At 39.9% G+C, this 22786-nt stretch overlaps 1 protein-coding gene across 6 annotated transcripts in view; it reads left to right on the forward strand.

Moving 5' to 3' along the window:
• The window catches only part of MTERF1 (mitochondrial transcription termination factor 1), a 494830-nt gene that overhangs the window by 351545 nt on the left and 120499 nt on the right, over positions 1-22786 (forward strand). For all 6 annotated transcript variants that reach the window (XR_010120073.1, XR_010120074.1, XR_010120075.1 and 3 more), the window contains one exon: positions 5197-5343. The gene's annotated coding sequence lies outside the window, so the exon portion shown is untranslated. The remainder of the gene's footprint in view (positions 1-5196; positions 5344-22786) is intronic.

Below are 22786 nucleotides of genomic sequence, written 5' to 3' on the forward strand. Positions count from 1 at the left end.
TTGTACTTCCAGGTTAGGGAGCAGTATTCTAACAGAGCTTTTCCATTTTAAATGATGTTACAAATTATGGAGCAGTTAGGGGATTTCAAATTAACACATTTATTATGTGCCTTCATGTAATAGACCTTTCAGTTCATAGAATACAAATTAGAGAAGGGACTTGCTCAAGGTCATATTACTAATGACTTAGGGGATGGAAACCATATTTCTAACATCTAAGCTTAGACCCTTTGGTATTAAAGAAAAAATAGTACAGCACACCAAGTAGGGATAAAGGGGTTCAGGATGCTAGAGCTGGCTGTCTCCCAGTTTGTAATCCTAAACCTTCATTTGGGTTGTGAGGAGCAATTTAGGAGCAGGCAGATTTTCTGTGGTGCTGACCATGCAGAGGCAGGGAATGTGATCGAGAAGGTGTCTCCAGTCACTAGCAGCGCTCTCAGTTCTGTAACTTTACCCAAGTATTTTCTTCAGACTTTCAAGCCTTTCCTTCCAGAGATGGGTTTTCAAGTTTAACCTCTGAGGCACCAGTTCTACCATTAGCATTTTCCTTTCTAAGTCATTTTCAATGAATGTTTCACCACATTTAGAATTCTCTGAGGGCAGGAATCATGGTCATATGTCTAAAACAATAGTGAGGACTGAATGTTTGTGGGATAACTCTAGTTATTTAACAAAAAGAAGAAATCATCCTCATTTCCATCAGTGACAGCTTGCAGTGTTATGCAAGCACTTTGACATAACTTCATGAACTGCAGAATTAAATCTGCAACCACAAAAGAAAGAAACTGATTTCTCATGGCCCTTTTGTAATTTCAGAAAGGTTTTGGGAAGTCTTTAAATTGAATTTAACTGTTGAGCACAGGCTGAACTTAAAACCCTCATCTGTTTTAAGTCATTTCCTCCCTCCCGTACACTGTACACTCATAGGGGTTTTGAATCCTAAGTGCTTTGGCTGTGGACATAAGTTCTCTGGGAAAGGCCAAGGAACCCAAGGGGCTGAGATTACTGCCTGCATCACCACATTCCTTTTGTTTGAATTCATTCAGCTGAAAACCACTGAGTGGTTGTAGAATGCCCTGCACACAGCCAGGGGGTCTCATCAGGCCACAAAGGTGGGTAGAAAGAGCCCTGCCTCACAAGGAATGTCAGTGTTATTATTTGGGAAGGAACACAGGAAGATGGGAAGAAAAACAAATATTTCTCAACAACAATAAGCTCAAATTTTCCTACTTCAGAAGGAAGATATAATCGGCATTTACCTAGAAGCCATACGCTATGGTAATTTATTTTTTAATGTGTGCCCTGGCACTCACTGCACTAATTATCCCACTGGTACCCAGTGAATCTTCCTGAACACAAGGAAAGTCCATTTTGTTAATCAGGAAAATGGTTGTAACAAGCCACTGATATTTGGGGTATGTTTGAGACAAGGAGAGTTGCTTTCTTGCTCACAGTACAGTCCAATAAGGGTAAGGAGGGGAAGGAATGGCCGTTGTGTTTGTTCTTCTCTACACAGTTATTCAAGGCCTTGGGTGCCATTTATAGCATGACTGCTATTGTTTAGTGTTTGTCGTTTGCTGCATTAGGCTGGTAAATGGAGAAAGAGAGAGCTCATGGAGGACCACACAGGAGGTTGGTTTAGGGACTAGGTCAAGAAGTGCCTTAGCATCACTTCTGCCTACATTCTGTTGGCCAGAACTCATTGATATGGCTTCAACTAACTTCAGGGGAAGCTGCAAAATGTGGTCTAGTTTTGCCTAGAAGAAAAAGAAATAAGGATTCATGAGCACATAGCACTGTCTCTGCCACAGTATATAATAGTAGGTGGCAATAACATAAATTCTATCTATATTCAGATACTTAAATATTTACTGACAAGTGGGAAAAAGAGTATGTTCCATGCTAATCTTCCCAAGTGGTGTTGGTTCTGCTTCTGGGTGTGTTACTTGTAGACAGTGGTCCATTCATCTCTATACCACCTTCATGACCAATGCCTATTCCTCAACTCATAATTTAACAATTGGCATTGATTGTATACATGCTCCCACAGAACAGGTATTTGCTGCAGTACTAAAATTATACATATTTTGAGGGCTCTGCAGCCTTCAGCTGATTGGGAGTCAGAACACAAGATTCCATGACAAGGCTTCTCAATTGTTGTTTTGTTCCTTCACTTTCTTATATTAATCAGCAGAGTTATTGGTTAATATATCCCATTGTAATTAAACTCGAAGACAGCAAAGATCTGTCAGAAAATAATGCCTCTTACTATCTGACTAGGAAAGTAGGAGGTTAACAATTCCAAAACTAAATCAGAAGCACCTGTTAGGAATGAGGCTCTCAACAGGTGGAGGTGGTAGGAGCAGAGAGAGGGAAGTAGGGCCAGATCTCTAACTCTGGGAAGGGAAGGAAGACAGGGATGGGAGCCCTTGGCAGCATGCAGAGAGCTTGAGGGTGCCAGGGTCCTCAGAAAAGTTGAAAGCAGGGAGAATAGTTTCAGCAGAATTCCTAGGTGTTATTTTAGCTGCCTTGGGTCAAGTACCACAGGCATAACTGGACTGACCTCCCTTGGTCTCAATGCAATGTATGGGTTAAGAGCTAGTGAATTCCCTATACTGGGCTCCCAAGTGGGTGCTCATGGTTGATCAGGCATTAAAAATCTATAGGTACTGCCCTAGGCCATGCCTCAATGAAACCATCTCAACGTTTTCTTAGAGATTCTTTATCAAAGACCTGACAGAGATCTGGAGGATTAAAGAGTAGTGATACTGGTGATAACTAGAAATCCAGACCTCCATTCCTTCCTGCCAGAGCTGTCACTCCCAGGAAAGTCACAATTTCATTTCCTAATGAGATATAACATTCTGCTCCAAGGGCATTTTTTAGTTCTCACTGCTCTGTGTGTTGTACTATGTAACTGAGGGGTCCTGGCCTACACATTTCCATGTGGTTAATTACAACAGCATGTGGTAGAAGTCCTTACTGAATATGTAATCTGATGCCACTAATGTGATGGTGTCAGGTGCATAAAATGCTTGAGATAGTTAGTTGTGTTTTCTTTTTTGTGTAGGTGGAATAAATTACTTCATTGGGAGTTTGGAAACTTGCCCAGTAGTTTTTGAGAGCAGGAAAGTTTCTGTCTTTGTCATAAAGAGACTTCTTGCAAATAAAGCCCCTGTAATACAGGCCTGTATGAGACAGGGCTCCTCTGCACCCTTGTCATGTGCTTTGTACCTTGTGTAAGTAGGAGGGAGCAGAAAGGTGGAAGGAGAGGTGCCCAGAAGTCTCATACATGAGGGTGGTGAGAATAGAAGTGAGACTGATGAGAGCAAGGACAAGGAGGAGAAGAGTAGGTGGCAATAACATAAATTATATCTGTGTTAAGATACTGAAATATTTAAACTAGTAGACCAATAGCAGAGAGGAATGAGTAGCATAGAGACTTTGAGAGTAAAGAGCTCAGCATATTTCATTCACTTGAAATTAATTTAAGAAATGCAGAAATCACTCCATAAATATGAGGCCCCAGGTCAAAAGAATAGTTACTTATTGGATGCCTTAGGGTAGTCCCCAAAATAGATGTAATCATTACCAGTGCATAGGTCACATAACCTCCTCCAGTCTATTTCCTCACATGCGAAATGGGAACAATAGTAGTATGTACTTAATAGAGTTATTGAGAGGTTTATAAGAGATAATATATGTAAAGCCTTTGGCATGGAATCTGTCATAGAGTGAGAACTCAATATAGTTTAGTGATGATTATGGGAATGGTGATGAAGATGATGGAAGACACTGAAGAGGATGCCACAAGAATCAAGCTGATTAAATGAATTTAAATGGAGCAAGAGATAACCAGATTTAAAAATTACTGGGACATTTTCCAGGCCCATGAAAGAGCTATATGATAGCTACGGTTTATTTGCAGATTAATTACATCCCATCTATTCTGACACTCTCCAAACATATGGATGAAGTAGAAAGTAAAACTAGGAGAAAAGCCAGCACCTGTGTTTTTGGGCTATTCAGTTACAGTGTTGGAGGGAGTATCAAGAAATTCTCTTTTATGGGGAATTGTATTTGAGCATCTAAGACAGGTGAGTGTCTATAGTGTTCTTAAAGACTTCTAAAGGTGTAGTTTTTCTCAATAGTTTGGTTCAGGGTCTAATTATCTGGATGTTTAACTTAAACACCATTTCAGTCTGGTTCTGGTCTTCCTGGCAATGCACAACAGATGGAGTTCTATATAACCCATGATCCATAAGGTTGGATGATAGGAATAACATCCATGCTACAACCTAGCTGTGCTAAACCAGGCTTAGCACAGATTCCTAAGGGTGAGCTAAAGGTCGTGTGTCATCTGCCTTCAATCAGGGATGTTTGTGGGGAAAATGAGGAGCATGTAATGGCACAATGCAGTCCAGCTGCCTGAAGAACCTCCAGGCAAGAGAATCCAGAGGCAATAATGCGAAGCAGGCAGAGTTCAAGGTGACTCATGTGGCAGCTCTGGATAGGCCCATTCTGACATCAAAATAGCCACCAAAGAGTGGAAGTTCTATGTGGAGTTTAGTCTGCACAGTCCCTTTGGGACTATTTGGGGTTTGATCCATGGTAGAGCTGATTATAAATTCAGCTACAACGGGACCTCTTATTGCTTCCATCGGCTCCGTCAGAGCCTTCTTTTCCAGGCCTTTGTCACCTTTGTGAATCTCCACTGCATTCTCCTATATTCCTCACTCACCTCTTAAACTGAGAGGAACAAATCTGAACCCTGGGTTATACTTAGAGTCTGACTCAAAATACCTGCAGCCCAAGGATCTTTTGCCAGCTGTTTTATGCCAATGTCATATTTCTCATAATTCATCCCAGGAAAATCCTCCCACAAATAGGCAAATAAATAAAACAAGAGCACACTTTCCCTGACTCAAATGTATCATGTGTTCCAACATGTGAATGTTTTCCATTTTATTAGTGTTAAATCTCTCATTCTTCATGGTTTGGTTTTATAGTTTTGGGGTCCTTAAGCACATAACTTGCACCTGAAAAACAGAGTTGGTGTCTTTTTATCTGTATTTCTCTATTGTCTTAAACAATACTAACACCATAGGCAAATAGCAAATGCTTCTTGAGCAAATGAATAAATAAGGCATGAAAAAAAGCAACCATCTTTTGCGCTTATTCTGATTTTTATTTCAGATCCTAGATCAGAGGCTTGAATTCACCAATCTGTGTACACACAGCTGGATGCAATACCCTTGGTTTTCCTGGTACCATCTGCTCACTAAATCATCCCCTGAAGGCCAAAAACAGAACAAAAGAAGCATTGGGGAAAGGGGAAAAGAGGTATGGAAACTGGACAGGTAGAGGTGTTTAAGGAAATGGCAGACATTAGCAGATGTCACAGAGATTTATTTCTTTTTCTATGGGGATTTACTCTAGTGACTAAACTCTGTTTCAGCGTTTTTTTTTCCCCCCAGAAAGCACTTAGAGCACTCATCATTTGCTGTGGGAGCTGCTTTGTGGGCAAAACTTTCTTTCCTTTCAGATCTTGGATTCAGGGTTTAGACTTGAAATATTAAGAGGAACAATACCTTGAAGTTTCAGGGACAGAGAAAGTGCAAAGCCTAAGATGAGGAAGAGTTGTCAAAATAAATTCTCAAGGTACCTTTCTCAAAAGCATTCTTTCTCCTACTCACCTCCGGCACAACCACATCCAGGAAGCATGAGGAGTGAAGGCCTCAGACCCTCTGTGTAGTGTATAGTGGGAAATACAAGAGATTTGAGCTCTTGGCATAGTGTTTCAGGCCATGTTTTGGAACCAGTGCCCAGAAAACAGGCGCTATGTTTTCTTGAGGGAGCATCCTCAGGGTTAAGGCTTTGAGGGTTGCCAACGAGCAGGGAAACCCATGCGTAAGTCATACACTTAGGAAACTCAATAAATCCTCACTGATTAATTCCAGATCACCACTCCCTTCCCAGTCAGAGATGTACATGTTCCTCAAAATTACCTTTGAAGATGGGAATTGCTTGGAAAGGTTTAAAAGAGGGAAGTCTTTTTAATTTTTTTGGTCATATACATTTATTTTACAATTAATTATGCCATAATGGAGTTTTTTAAAAATTGTTATTATTATACTTTAAGTTTTAGGTTACATGTGCACAATGTGCAAGTTTGTTACATATGTATCCATGTGCCATGTTGGTGTGCTGCACCCATTAACTCATCATTTAGCATTAGGTATATCTCCTCATGCTGTCCCTACCCCCTACCCCCACCCCACAACAGTCCCCAGAGTGTGATGTTCCCCTTCTTGTGTCCATGTGTTCTCATTGTTCAATTCCCACCTATGAGTGAGAACATGCGGTGTTTGGTTTTTTGTCCTTGCGATAGTTTACTGAGAATGATGGTTTCCAGTTTCATCCATGTCCCTACAAAGGACATGTACTCATCATTTTTTATGGTTGCATAGTATTCCATGGTGTATATGTGCCACATTTTCTTAATCCAGTCTATCGTTGTTGGACATTTGGGTTGGTTCCAAGTCTTTGCTATTGTGAATACTGCCACAATAAACATACGTGTGCATGTGTCTTTATAGCAGCATGATTTATAGTCCTTTGGGTATATACCCAGTAATGGGATGGCTGGGTCAAATGGTATTTCTAGTTCGAGATCCCTGAGGAATCGCCACACTGACTTCCACAATGGTTGAACTAGTTTACAGTCCCACCAACAGTGTAAAAGTGTTCCTATTTCTCCACATCCTCTCTAGCACCTGTTGTTTCCTGACTTTTTAATGATGGCCATTCTAACTGGTGTGAAATGGTATCTCACTGTGGTTTTGATTTGCATTTCTCTGATGGCCAGTGATGATGAGCATTTTTCCTGTGTTTTTTGGCTGCATAAATGTGTTCTTTTGAGAAGTGTCTGTTCATGTCCTTTGCCCACTTTTTGGTGGGGTTGTTTTTTTCTTTCTTGTAAATTTGTTTGAGACCATTGTAGATTCTGGATATTAGCCCTTTGTCAGATGAGTAGGTTGCAAAAATTTTCTCCCATTCTGTAGGTTGCCTGTTCACTCTGATGGTAGTTTCTTTTGCTGTGCAGAAGCTCTTTAGTTTAATTAGATCCCATTTGTCAATTCTGGCTTTCGTTGTCATTGCTTTTGGTATTTTAGACATGAAGTCCTTGCCCACGCCTAGTCCTGAATGGTATTGCCTAGGTTTTCTTCTAGGGTTTTTATGGTTTAAGGTCTAACAAACATGTAAGTCTTTAATCCATCTTGAATTAATTTTTGTATAAGCTGTAAGGAAGGGATCCAGTTTCAGCTTTCTATATATGGCTAGCCAGTTTTCCCAGCACCATTTATTAAATAGGGAATCCTTATCCCATTGCTTGTTTTTGTCAGGTTTGTCAAAGATTAGATAGTTGTAGATATGCAGCATCATTTCTGAGGGCTCTGTTCTGTTCCATTGATCTATGTCTCTGTTTTGGTACCAGTACCATGCTGTTTTGGTTACTGTAGGCTTGTAGTATAGTTTGAAGTCAGGTAGCGTGATGCCTCCAGCTTTGTTCTTTTGGCTTAGGATTGACTTGGCGATGCGGGCTCTTTTTTGGTTCCCTATGAACTTGAAAGTAGTTTTTTCCAATTCTGTGAAGAAAGTCATTGGTAGCTTGATGGGGATGGCATTGAATCTATAAATTACCTTGGGCAATATGGCCATTTTCACCATATTGATTCTTCCAACCCATGAGCATGGAATGTCCTTCCATTTGTTTGTATCCTCCTTTATTTCATTGAGCAGTGGTTTGTAGTTCTCCTTGAAGAGGTCCTTCACATCCCTTGTAAGTTGGATTCCTAGGTATTTTATTCTCTTTGAGGCAATTGTGAATGGGAGTTCACTCATGATTTGGCTCTCTGTTTGTCTGTGATTGGTGTACAAGAATGCTTGTGATTTTTGTACATTGAATTTGTATCCTGAGACATTGCTGAAGTTGCTAATCAGCTTAAGGAGATTTTGGGCTGAGACAATGGGGTTTTCTAGATATACAATCATGTCATCTGCAAACAGGGACAATTTGACTTCCTCTTTTCCTGATTGAATACGCTTTATTTCCTTCTGCCTGATTGTCCTGGCCAGAACTTCCAACACTATATTGAATAGGAGTGGTGAGAGAGGGCATCCCTGTCTTGTGCCAGTTTTCAAAGGGAATGCTTCCAGTTTTTGCCCATTCAGTATGATATTGGCTGTGGGTTTGTCATAGATAGCTCTTATTATTTTGAGATACGTCCCATCAATATCTAATTTATTGAGAGTTTTTAGCATGAAGGGTTGTTGAATTTTGTCAAAGGCCTTTTCTGCATCTATTGAGATAATCATGTGGTTTTTGTCTTTGGTTCTGTTTATATGCTGGATTACATTTATTGATTTGCGTATGTTGAACCAGCCTTGCATCCCAGGGATAAAGTCCACTTGATCATGGTGGATAAGCTTTTTGATGTGTTGCTGGATTCGGTTTGCCAGTATTTTATTGAGGATTTTATTTTATTTTATTTTATTATTTTATTTTATTTTATTTTATTTTTATTCTATTGTATTGTATTGTATCGTACTGTACTGTATTGTATTATATGGCATTGTATTATTATACTTTAGGTTTTAGGATACATGTGCACAATATGCAGGTTTGTTACATATGTATCCATGTGCCATGTTGGTTTGCTGCACCCATTAACTCGTCATTTAGCATTAGGTATATCTCCTAATGCTGTCCCTCCCCTCTCCCTGCACCCCACAACAGTCCCCGGAGTATGATGTTCCCCTTCCTGTGTCCATGAGTTCTCATTGTTCAATTCCCACCTATGAGTGAGAACATGCGGTGTTTGGTTTTTTGTCCTTGCGATAGTTTACTGAGAATGATGTTTCCCAGTTTCATCTATGTCCCTACAAAGGACATGAACTCATGATTTTTTATGGCTGCATAGTATTCCATGGTGTATATGTGCCACATTTTCTTAATCTAGTCTATTGTTGTTGGACATTTGGGTTGGTTCCAAGTCTTTGCTATTGTGAATAGTGCCGCAATAAACATACGTGTGCATGTGTCTTTATAGCAGCATGATTTATAGACCTTTGGGTATAAACCCAGTAATGGGATGGCTGGGTCAAATGGTACTTCTAGTTCTAGATCCCTGAGGAATCACCACACTGACTTCCACAATGGTTGAACTAGTTTACAGTCCCACCAACAGTGTAAAAGTGTTCCTATTTCTCCACATCCTCTCTAGCACCTGTTGTTTCCTGACTTTTTAATGATGGCCATTCTAACTGGTGTGAGATGGTATCTCATTGTGGTTTTGATTTGCATTTCTCTGATGGCCAGTGATGATGAGCATTTTTTCATGTGTTTTTTGGCTGCATAAATGTCTTCTTTTGAAAAGTGTCTGTTCATGTCCTTTGCCCACTTTTTGGTGGGGTTGTTTTTTTCTTGTAAATTTGTTTGAGTTCATTGTAGATTCTGGATATTAGCCCTTTGTCAGATGAGTAGGTTGCAAAAATTTTCTCCCATTCTGTAGGTTGCCTGTTCACTCTGATGGTAGTTTCTTTTGCTGTGCAGAAGATCTTTAGTTTAATTAGATCCCATTTGTCAATTTTGGCTTTTATTGCCATTGCTTTTGGTGTTTTAGACATGAAGTCCTTGCCCACGCCTATGTCCTGAATGGTATTGCCTAGGCTTTCTTGTAGGATTTTAATGGTTTTAGGTCTAACATGTAAGTCTTTAATCCATCTCAAATTAATTTTTGTATAAGGTGTAAGGTAGGAATCCAGTTTCAGCTTTCTACATATGGCTAGCCAGTTTTCCCAGCACCATTTATTAAATAGGGAATCCTTTCTCCATTGCTTGTTTTTGTCAGGTTTCTCAAAGAACAGATAGTTATAGATATGCAGCATTTTTTCTGAGGGCTCTGTTCTGTTCCGTTAATCTATGTCTCTGTTGTGGTACCAGTACCATGCTGTTTTGGTTACTGTAGCCTTGTAATATAGTTTGAAGTCAGGTAGCGTGATGCCCCCAGCTTTGTTCTTTTGGCTTAGGATTGACTTGGTGATGCGGGCTCTTTTTTTTGGTTAAATATGAACTTTAAAGTAGTTTTTTCCAATTCTGTGAAGAAAGTCATTGGTAGCTTGATGGGGATGGCATTGAATCTATAAATTACCTTGGGCAGTATGGCCATTTTCACCATATTGATTCTTCCAACCCATGAGCATGGAATGTCCTTCCATTTGTTTGTATGCTCTTTTATTTCATTGACAGTGGTTTGTAGTTCTCCTTGAAGAGGTCCTTCACATCCCTTGTAAGTTGGATTCCTAGGTATTTTATTCTCTTTGAAGCAGCTGTGAATGGGAGTTCACTCATGATTTGGCTCTCTGTTTGTCTGTGATTGGTGTACAAGAATGCTTGTGATTTTTGTACAGTGATTTTGTATCCTGAGACATTGCTGAAGTTGCTAATCAGCTTAAGGAGATTTTGGGCTGAGACAATGGGGTTTTCTAGATATACAATCACGTCATCTGCAAACAGGGACAATCTGACTTCCTCTTTTCCTAATTGAATACGCTTTATTTCCATCTCCTGCCTGATTGCCCTGGGCAGAACTTCCAGCACTATGTTGAATAGGAGTGGTGAGAGAGGACATCCCTGTCTTGTGCCAGTTTTCAAAGGGAATGCTTCCAGTTTTTGCCCATTCGGTATGATATTGGCTGTGGGTTTGTCATAGATAGCTCTTATGATTTTGAGATACGTCCCATCAATACCTAATTTATTCAGAGTTTTTAGCATGAAGAGTTGTTGAATTTTGTCAAAGGCCTTTTCTGCATCTATTGAGATAATCATGTGGTTTTTGTCTTTGTTTCTGTTTATATGCCGGATTACATTTATTGATTTGCGTATGTTGAACCAGCCTTACATCCCAGGGATGAAGCCCACTTGATCATGATGGATAAGCTTTTTGATGTGCTGCCAGATTCAGTTTGCCAGTATTTTATTGAGGATTTTTGCACCAATGTTCATCAAGGATATTGGTCTGAAATTCTCTTTTTTGTTTATGTCTCTGTCAGGCTTTCGTATCAGGATGATGCTGGCCTCATAAAATGTGTTAGGGAAGATTCCCTCTTTTTCTATCGATTGGAATAGTTTCAGAAGGAATGGTACCAGTTCCTCCTTGTAGCTCTGGTAGAATTCGGCTGTGAATCCATCAGGTCCTGGACTCTTTTTGGTTGGTAAGCTATTGATTATTGCCACAATTTCAGAGCCTGTTGTTGGTCTATTCAGAGATTCAACTTCTTGCTGGTGTAGTCTTGGGAGGGTGTATCTGTCAAAGAATGTATCCATTTCTTCTAGATTTTCTAGTTTAGTTGCATAGAGGTGTTTGTAGTATTCTCTGATGATAGACTGTATTTCTGTGGGATCAGTGGTGATATCCCCTTTTTCATTTTTTATTGCATCTATTTGATTCTTCTGTCTCTTCTTCTTTATTAGTCTTGCTAGTGGTGTAACAATTTTGTTGATCTTTTAAAAAAAAAAACCAGCTCCTGGATTCATTAATTTTTTGAAGGGTTTTTTGTGTCTCTATTTCCTTCAGTTCTGCTCTGATTTTAGTTATTTCTTGCCTTCTGCTAGCTTTTGAATGTGTTTGCTCTTGCTTTTCTAGTTCTTTTAATTGTGATGTTAGGGTGTCAATTTTGGATCTTTCCTGCTTTCTCTTATGGACATTTAGTGCTATAAATTTCCCTCTACATACTGCTTTGAATGTGTCCCAGAGATTCTGGTATGTTGTGTCTTTGTTCTTGTTGGTTTCAAAGAACATCTCTATTTCCGCCTTCATTTCTTTATGTACCCAGTATTCATTCAGGAGCAGGTTGTTCAGTTTCCATGTAGTTGAGTTGTTTTGAGTGAGTTTCTTAATCCTGAGTTCTAGTTTGATTTCACTGTGGTCTGAGAGACAGTTTGTTATAATTTCTGTTCTTTTCCATTTGCTGAGGAGAGCTTTACTTCCAACTATTGGTCAATTTTGGAATCGGTGTGGTGTGGTGCTGAAAAAATGTATATTCTGGTGATCTGGGATGGGGAGTTCTGTAGATTTCTATTAGGTCTGCTTGGTGCAGAGCTGAGTTCAATTCCTGGGTTTCCTTGTTAACTTTCTGTCTCATTGATCTGTCTAATGTTGACAGTGGGGTGTTAAAATCTCCCATTATTATTGTGTGGGAGTCCAAGTCTCTTTGTAGGTCACTCAGGACTTGCTTTATGAATCTGGGTGCTCCTGTGTTGGGTGCATATATATTTAGAATAGTTAGCTCTTCTTGTTGAATTGATCCCTTTACCATTATGTAATGGCCTTCTTTGTCTCTTTTGATCTTTGTTGGTTTAAAATCTATTTTATCAGAGACTAGGATTGCAACCCCTGCCTTTTTTTGTTTTCCATTTGCTTGGTAGGTCTTCTTCCATCCCTTTATTTTGAGTCTATGTGTGTCTTTGCACGTGAGGTGGGTTTCCTGAATACAGCACACTGATGGGTCTTGACTCCTTATCCAATTTGCCAGTCTGTGTCTTTTAATTAGAGAATTTAGCCCATTTACATTTAAAGTTAATATTGTTATATGTGAATTTGATCCTGTCATTATGATGTTAGTTGGTTATTTTGCTCGTTAGTTGATGCAGTTTCTTCCTAGCCTCGATGGCCTTTACAATTTGGCATGTTTTTGCAGTGGCTGGTACTGTTTGTTCCTTTCCATGTTTAGTGCTTCCTTCAGGAGCTCTTTTAGGGTAGGTCTGGTGGTGACTAAATCACTCAGCATTTGCTTGTCTGTAAAGTATTTTATTTCTCCTTCACTTATGAAGCTTAGTTTGGCTGGATATGAAATTCTGGGTTGAAAATTCTTTAAGAACGTTGAATATTGGCCCCCACTCTCTTCTGGCTTGTAGAGTTTCTGCTGAGAGATCAGCTGTTAGTCTGATGGGCTTCCCTTTGTGGCTATCCCGACCTTTCTCTCTGGCCGCCCTTAACATTTTTTCCTTCATTTCAACTTTGGTGAATCTGACAATCATGTGTCTTGGAGTTGCTCTTCTCGAGGAGTTTCTTTGTGGTGTTCTCTGTATTTCCTGAATCTGAATGTTGGCCTGCCTTGCTAGATTGGGGAAGTTCTCCTGGATAATATCTTGCAGAGTGTTTTCCAACTTGGTTCCATTCTCCCCGTCACTTTCAGGTACAACAATCAGACATAGGTTTTGTCTTTTCACATAGTCTCATATTTCTTTTTTTTTTTTTTTTTTTTTTTTTTTGAGACGGAGTCTCGCTCTGTCGCCCAGGCTGGAGTGCAGTGGCTCAATCTCTGCTCACTGCAAGCTCCGCCTCCCGGGTTCACGCCATTCTCCTGCCTCAGCCTCTCCTAGTAGCTGGGACTACAGGCGCCCACCACGATGCCCGGCTAATTTTTTGTATTTTTAGTAGAGACGGGGTTTCACCGTGGTCTCGATCTCCTGACCTCGTGATTCGCCCGCCTTGGCCTCCCAAAGTGCTGGGATTACAAGCTTGAGCCACCGCGCCCGGCCTAGTCTCATATTTCTTGGAGGCTTTGTTCATTTCTTTTTATTCTTTTTTCTCTAAACTTCCCTTCTCACTTCATTTCATTCATTTCATCTTCCGTCACTGATACCCTTTCTTCCAGTTGATCGCATCGGCTACTGAGGCTTCTGCATGCTTCACGTAGTCCTCCAAACTTGGCTTTCAGCTGCATCAGCTCCTTCAAGCACTTCTCTGCATTGGTTATTTTAGTTATACATTCGTCTAATTTTTTTTCAAAGTTTTTAACTTCTTTGCCATTGGTTTGAATTTCCTCCTGTAGCTCAGAGTAGTTTGATCGTCTGAAGCCTTCTCTCAACTCATGAAAGTCATTCTCCGTCCAGCTTTGTTCTGTTGCTGGTGAGGAACTGCATTCCTTTGGAGGAGGAGAGGCACTCTGCTTTTTAGAGTTTCCAGTTTTTCTGCTCTGTTTTCTTCTCATCTTTGTAGTTTTTTCTACTTTTGGTCTTTGATGATGGTGATGTACAGATGGGTTTTTGGTGTGGGTGTCCCTTCTGTTTGTTAGTTTTCCTTCTCCCAGACAGGTCCCTCTGCTGCAGGTCTGTTGGAGTTTGCTAGACGTCCACCCCAGACCCTGTTTGGCTGGGTGTCCGCAGTGGTGGCTACAGAACAGCAGATTTTCGTGAACTGCAAATTCAGCTGTCTGATCGTTCCTCTGAAGTTTTGTCTCAGAGGAGTACCTGGGCGTGTTAGGTGTCAGTCTGTCCCTACTGGGCGGTGCCTCCCAGTTAGGCTGCTCGGGGGTCAGGGACCTACTTTAGGAGCCCATCTGTCTGTTCTCAGATCTCCAGCTGCGTGCTGGGAGAACCACTACTCTCTTCAAAGCTATCAGACAGGGACACTTAAGTCTGCAGAGGTTACTGCTGACTTTTGTCTGTGCCCTGCCGCCAGAGGTGGAGCCTACAGAGGCAGGCAGGCCTCCTTGAGCTGTGGTGGACTCCACCCAGTTTGAGCTTCCTTTCTGCTTTGTTTACCTAAGCAAGCCTGGGCAATGACGGGCACTCCTCCCCCAGCCTCGCTGCCTCCTTGCAGTTTGATCTCAGACTGCTGTGCTAGCAATCAGCGAGACTCCGTGGGCATAGGACCCTCTGAGCCAGGTGTGGGACACAATCTCCTGGTGTGCCTTTTTCCAAGCGCATTGGAAAAGTGCAGTATTAGGGGGGGACTGACCGGATATTCCAGGTGCCGTCTGTCACTCCTTTCTTTGACTAAGAAAGGGAACTCCCTGACCCCTTGTGCTTCCCGAGTGAGGCAATGCCTCACTGTGCTTCGGCTCATGCACGGTGTGCTGCACCGACTGTCTGCGCCCACTGTTTGGCACTCCCTAGTGAGATGAACCCAGTACCTCAGATGGAAATGGAGAAATCACCGGTCTTGTGCATTGCTCACGCTGGGAGCTGTAGACGGGAGCTGTTCCTATTCAGCCATCTTGGCTTCAACCCCATAATGGAGTTTTTATGATGATTTTGTTTGGATACCACAAATAGAAATATAAGATAGAAATTATCATTCACCTTAAACAATGGAAAACCAAGGGACAGAGAGGTCATTGGAAAAGTGACTCTCCATGATCATTTCCATTTAGCACAATTAAAATCAGTGTTTTGGTAAATAAGTGTTATGGAGATTTGTCAGAGAATTGTAGAAATCTGAATTCTCATCTCCATTATGAAAGATGCTCATTTTAGTTAGAGTACTGCTAGTTCCTGTAACAGACAAACTCCACAATTTCAGTGGCCTTTACAAGAAACATTTGTTTTTGCTAATGTAACAGTTCATTGTGTTTATAAGTGGTTAACAGCAGAGTGGTGAAAGGCACAGTTGCCCCACTCTTATTTAGAGACAAAGGCACAGTGGCTTTGCCATCTTCAATATGTGCCTTCCTTTAGAGATTTTGATCTTTCCAGATTTCAACATTCGGGATTGTAGTATTCAGGACTGTGTCTTTTGAAATTATGGCCCAAACCCCTCCCAAGGACACCCTGGAAACCAACACAATCCAGAGGGTAGGGGAAAAGAAAGGATGGAGAAGGCATATCTTCTTCTGACACATAACACTTCTGCTCATATTCCACTGATGACCGTTTATCACAGGGCCGCACCCAAATAGGCATGGAGCTGAGAATGTAGTCACTGTCCATGCAGCCACCTTCTGGGTAGAACTCTACACTCTTGAACTCTACACTCTTGAAATGGGAATCTCGAACCCACTGGGGGATAGCTGGGGAACTCTGTCGTAAAAAGAATTAGGAAATGTGTTGAAATGGGGGAAGCAATAAAATCAAGTTTATAAAGCCATTTTTGAGTTCTGACTCTGCCATCTAACAGCTGGATAATTTAGTCTTTTTGATGAAGTTTCCTCATCTATAAAGTCAAGTTCATAACAACAGCTGAAAAGATTGCAGTGAGAACTAAATAAAACACTAAACGTGAGCTTTTTTTTTTTTTTTTTTTTTTTTAAATAAACCAGCTCCTGGTGCTCCTGGTGCTGTGAATAAGCAGAGTAGTTCGTTTTTCTTATTTTTTAATAGACTTACTACATATTTTTAGAGGCTTGCTCTTCAAGTCACTGGCTAATTAATAACTAAAGAAAAATACGAATTCCTTATGCTTATATGATATTTCTTAATTATTACATTAGGAAAAGATACTGGATTTTTAAAAGTACAATTTGGAAATCTGGAGTTGGGATAATGGAGAGAAAGCCTGGTCTCTAATTGCTGCTCTGACATTGGCCAGCTGACCAACCGCAATCTGGTTACTTCATCTGTCTGGGCTCCAATTTCCTCAGAGGCAAAAAAAAGTGGTTAGCTAAATAGTCCTTCCTGATCTGGAATGAGATAATATGAGGAGGAAACTCATCTCAATGACTCATCCACATTATCACGTTGAAATCATGAGGAGGTCAGTGGAGAAATAACACCCAACATATAAATTTAGAGGTAACATCATTTCACAATTCGAAGCAAAATATGATTTATTTTCTAACCTCTTAATGGAATAAGTAAACACTTATTTACTACTTTTAGATGGGTCTAGTGTTTCAAAAAGGTATGTTTTCTCATTTGCTTCACACTTTCTTCCTAGTTTTGTTTTTACATTTTTCTTCATGAGTGAATAGGGGAAATAGTGTATAAAATAGATTTATGATTGAGTAGACATTATTTCAATGGAAAATAAGCATAAGACTTGACGAAAAATTTGCCCCTTAATAAGTCTGATATAATGATTTGGAAAGAAAGATTTAGGGCAGACAAGCATCTTACGTGATTGAACTGATTTCTGTGTTCCGGGAACAGTGAATAAATAGTGATGAGGACAGTAAAATATGTCAACAATTAACAATTACTAGTGATACTTTATTTTGGTTCTTGCTTTTCTAAACTGTTAACCATGAACATATAAGTATTTAAAACATATATTATTCATTAAATGTATGATCATGTTTATTTAACCAGCAGTATGCTCTTGGCTTAGTCTTATAACCATAGCCTCTCTGACCCTCATTTTCTTTCCTTTTTTTTTCTTTTTTAAATATCCCTTTCATTGTGAAAATGTAACATGACAAAAATAGTCAATTCCAAAAAAATGGAGAAACATAGACGTATATATCTTAATGTATATTTTAAATACCTGAGCAGTCATTGCATAGATCAGGAAATACAATATAGGAATCTTGATATCCAACACAGCAATTCTCCTAGCTTGTCCTTTTTTAAATTTTTTATTTTTATTTTATTTTTATTATTATTATTACTATACTTTAAGTTTTAGGGTACATGTGCACAATGTGCAGGTTTGTTACATATGTATCCATGTGCTATGTTGGTGTGCTGCACGCATTAACTTGCCATTTAGCATTAGGTATATCTCCTCATGCTGTCCCTCCTCCCTCCCCCCACCCCACAACACTCCCTGGAGTGTGATGTTCCCCTTCCTGTGTCCATGTGTTCTCATTGTTCAATTCCCACCTATGAGTGAGAACATGCGGTGTTTGGTTTTTTGTCCTTGCGATAGTTTACTGAGAATGATGTTTTCCAGTTTCATCCATGTCCCTACAAAGGACATGAACTCATCATTTTTTATGGCTGCATAGTATTCCATGGTGTATATGTGCCACATTTTCTTAATCCAGTCTATCGTTGTTGGACATTTGGGTTGGTTCCAACTCTTTGCTATTGTGAATAGTGCCGCAATAAACATACATGTGTTATGTCTTTATAGCAGCATGATTTATAGTCCTTTGGGTATATACCCAGTAATGGGATGGCTGGGTCAAATGGTATTTCTAGTTCGAGATCCCTGAGGAATCGCCACACTGACTTCCACAATGGTTGAACTAGTTTACAGTCCCACCAACAGTGTAAAAGTGTTCCTATTTCTCCACATCCTCTCCAGCACCTGTTGTTTCCTGATTTTTTAATGACGGCCATTCTAACTGGTGTGAGATGGTATCTCACTGTGGTTTTGATTTGCATTTCTCTGATGGCCAGTGATGATGAGCATTTCTTCATGTGTTTTTTGGCTGCATAAATGTCTTCTTTTGAGAAGTATCTGTTCATGTCCTCTGCCCACTTTTTGATGGGGTTGTTTGTTTTTATCTTGTAAATTTGTTTGAGTTCATTGTAGATTCTGGATATTAGCCCTTTGTCAGATGAGTAGGTTGCAAAAATTTTCTCCCATTCTGTAGGTTGCCTGTTCACTCTGATGATAGTTTCTTTTGCTGTGCAGAAGCTCTTTAGTTTAATGAGATCCCATTTGTCAATTTTGGCTTTTGTTGCCATTGCTTTTGGCGTTTTAGACATGAAGTCCTTGCCCATGCCTATGTCCTGAATGGTATTGCCTAGGCTTTCTTCTAGGGTTTTTATGGTTTTAGGTCTAACATATAAGTCTTTAATCCATCTTGAATTAATTTTCGTATAAGGTGTAAGGAAGGGATCCAGTTTCAGCTTTCTACATATGGCTAGCCAGTTTTCCCAGCACCATTTATTAAATAGGGAATCCTTTCCCCATTTCTTGTTTTTGTCAGGTTTGTCAAAGATCAGATAGTTGTAGATATGCGGCATCATTTCTGAGGGCTCTGTTCTGTTCCATTGATCTATGTCTCTGTTGTGGTACCAGTACCATGCTGTTTTGGTTACTGTAGCCTTGTAGTATAGTTTAAAGTCAGGTAGCGTGATGCCTCCAGCTTTGTTCTTTTGGCTTAGGATTGACTTGGCGATGCGGGCTCTTTTTTGGTTCCATATGAACTTGAAAGTAGTTTTTTCCAATTCTGTGAAGAAAGTCATTGGTAGCTTGATGGGGATGGCATTGAATCTATAAATTACCTTGGGCAGCATGGCCATTTTCACGATATTGATTCTTCCAACCCATGAGCATGGAATGTTCTTCCATTTGTTTGAATCCTCTTTTATTTCATTGAGCAGTGGTTTGTAGTTCTCCTTGAAGAGGTCCTTCACATCCCTTGTAAGTTGGATTCCTAGGTATTTTATTCTCTTTGAAGCAATTGTGAATGGGAGTTCACTCATGATTTGGCTCTCTGTTTGTCTGTTATTGGTGTACAAGAATGCTTGTGATTTTTGTACATTAATTTTGTATCCTGAGACATTGCTGAAGTTGCTAATCAGTTTAAGGAGATTTTGGGCTGAGACAATGGGGTTTTCTAGATATACAATCATGTCATCTGCAAACAGGGACAATTTGACTTCCTCTTTTCCTAATTGAATACCCTTTATTTCCTTCTCCTGCCTGATTGCTCTGGCCAGAACTTCCAGCACTATGTTGAATAGGAGTGGTGAGAGAGGGCATCCCTGTCTTGTACCAGTTTTCAGAGGGAATGCTTCCAGTTTTTGCCCATTCAGTATGATATTGGCTGTGGGTTTGTCGTATATAGCTCTTATGATTTTGAGATACGTCTCATCAATACCTAATTTATTGAGAGTTTTTAGCATGAAGGGTTGTTGAATTTTGTCAAAGGCCTTTTCTGCATCTATTGAGATAATCATGTGGTTTTTGTCTTTGGTTCTGTTTATATGCTGGATTACATTTATTGATTTGCGTATGTTGAACCAGCCTTGCATCCCAGGGATGAAGCCCACTTGATTATGGTGGATAAGCTTTTTGATGTGCTGCCGGATTTGGTTTGCCATTATTTTATTGAGGATTTTTGCATCAATGTTCATCAAGGATATTGGTCTGAAATACTCTTTTTTGGTTATGTCTCTGCCAGGCTTTGGTATCAGGACGATGCTGGCTTCGTAAAATGTGTTAGGGAGGATTCCCTCTTTTTCTATCGATTGGAATAGTTTCAGAACGAATGGTACCAGTTCCTCCTTGTACCTCTGGTAGAATTCAGCTGTGAATCCATCAGGTCCTGGACTCTTTTTGGTTGGTAAGCTATTGATTATTGCCACAATTTCAGAACCTGTTATTGGTCTATTCAGAGATTCAACTTCTTCCTGGTTTAGTCTTGGGAGGGTGTATTTGTCGAGGAATTTATCCATTTCTTCTAGATTTTCTGGTTTATTTGCATAGAGGTGTTTGTAGTATTCTCTGATGGTAGATTGTATTTCTGTGGGAACGGTGGTGATATCCCCTTTTTCGTTTTTTATTGGATATGCGGCGTCATTTCTGAGGGCTCTGTTCTGTTCCATTGATCTATGTCTCTGTTTTTCTACCAGTACCATGCTGTTTTGGTTACTGTAGCTTTGTAGTGTAGTTTAAAGTCAGGTAACGTGATGCCTCCAGCTTTGTCCTTTTGGCTTAGGATTGACTTGGTGATGCAGGCTCTTTTTTGCTTCCATATTAACTTGAAAGTAGTTTTTTCCAATTCTGTGAAGAAAGTCATTGGTAGCTTGATGGGGATGGCATTGAATCTGTAAATTACCTTGGACAGTATGGCCATTTTCACCATATTGATTCTTCCAACCCATGAGCATGGAATGTTCTTCCATTTGTTTGTATCCACTTTTATTTCATTGAGCAGTGGTTTGTAGTTCTCCTTGAAGAGGTCCTTCACATCCCTTGTAAGTTGGATTCCTATGTATTTTATTCTCTTTGAGACAATTGTGAACGGGAGTTCACTCATGATTTAGGTCTCTGTTTGTCTGTTATTGGTGCACAAGAATGCTTGTGATTTTTGTACATTGACTTTGTATCCTGAGACTTTGCTGAAGTTGCTTATCAGCTTAAGGAGATTTTGGGCTGAGACAATGGGATTTTCCAGATATACAATCATGTCATCTGCCAACAGGGACAATTTGACTTCTTTTCCTCACTGAATACCCTTTATTTCCTTCTCCTGCCTGATCACCCTGGCCAGAACTTCCACCACTATGTTGAATAGCAGTGGTGAGAGAGGGCATCCCTCTCTTGTGCCAGTTTTCAAAGGGAATGCTTCCAGTTTTTGCCCATTCAGTATCATATTGGCTGTGGGTTTGTCATACATAGCTCTTATGATTTTGAGATACGTCCCATCAATACCTAATTTATTGAGAGTTTTTAGCATGAAGGGTTGTTGAATTTTGTCAAAGGCCTTTTCTGCATCTACTAAGATAATCATGTGGTTTTTGTCTTTGGTTCTGTTTATATGCTGGATTACATTTATTGATTTGTGTATGTTGAACCAGCCTTGCATCCCAGGGATGAAGCCCACTTGATCATGTTGGATAAGCTTTTTGATGTGCTGCTGCATTTGGTTTGCCAGTATTTTATTGAGGATTTTTGCATCAATGTTCATCAAGGATATTGGTCGGAAATTCTCTTTTTTGGTTGTGTCTCTGCCAGGCTTTGGTATCAGGATGATGCTGGCCTCATAAAATGTGTTAGGGAGGATTCCCTCTTTTTCTGTTAATTGGAATAGTTTTAGACGGAACGGTACCAGTTCGTCCTTGTACCTCTGGTGGAATTCAGCTGTGAATCCATCAGGTCCTGGACTCTTTTTGGTCGGTAAGCTATTGATTATTGCCACAATTTCAGAGCCTGTTATTGGTCTATTCAGAGATTCAACTTCTTCCTGGTTTAGTCTTAGGAGGGTGTATTTGTCGAGGAATTTATCCATTTCTTCTAGATTTTCTAGTTTATTTGCATAGAGGTGTTTGTAGTATTCTCTGATGGTAGATTGTATTTCTGTGGGATCGGTGGTGATATCCCTTTTATCATTTTTTATTGCATCTATTTGATTCTTCTCTCTTTTCTTCTTTATTAGTCTTGCTAGCGGTCTATCAATTTTGTTGATCTTTTAAAAAAAAAAAACCATCTCCTGGATTCATTAATTTTTTGAAGGGTTTGTTGTGTCTCTATTTCCTTCAGTTCTGCTCTGATTTTCGTTATTTCTTGCCTTCTGCTAGCTTTTGAATGTGTTTGCTCTTGCTTTTCTAGTTCTTTTAATTGTGATGTTAGGGTGTCAATTTTGGATCTTTCCTGGTTTCTCTTGCGGGCATTTAGTGCTATAAATTTCCCTGTACACACTGCTTTGAATGTGTCCCAGAGATTCTGGTATGTTGTGTCTTTGTTCTCGTTGGTTTCAAAGAACATCTTTATTTCTGCCTTCATTTCATTATGTACCCAGTAGTCATTCAGGAGCAGGTTGTTCAGTTTCCATGTAGTTGAGCGGTTTTGAGTGAGTTTCTTAATCCTGAGTTCTAGTTTGATTGCACTGTGGTCTGAGAGACAGTTTGTTATAATTTCTGTTCTTTTCCATTTGCTGAGGAGAGCTTTACTTCCAACTATGTGGTCAATTTTGGAATAGAGGTGGTGTGGTGCTGAAAAATATGTATATTCTGTTGATTTGGGGTGGAGAGTTCTGTAGATGTCTACTAGGTCCACTTTGTGCAGAGCTGAGTTCAATTCCTGGGTATCCTTGTTAACTTTCTGTCTCATTGATCTGTCTAATGTTGACAGTGGGTTGTTAAAATCTCCCATTATTATTGTGTGGGAGTCTAAGTCTCTTTTTAGGTCACTCAGGACTTGCTTTATGAATCTGGGTGCTCCTGTATTGGGTGCCTATATATTTAGGATAGTTAGCTCTTCTTGTTGAATTGATCCCTTTACCATTATGTATTGGCCTTCTTCTTTTTCTCTTTTGATCTTTTTTGGTTTAAAGTCTATTTTATCGGAGACTAGGATTGCAACCCCTGCCTTTTTTTGTT

The sequence above is a fragment of the Symphalangus syndactylus genome, chromosome 3 (genome assembly GCF_028878055.3).
Source record: "Symphalangus syndactylus isolate Jambi chromosome 3, NHGRI_mSymSyn1-v2.1_pri, whole genome shotgun sequence".
NCBI lineage: Eukaryota > Metazoa > Chordata > Mammalia > Primates > Hylobatidae > Symphalangus > Symphalangus syndactylus.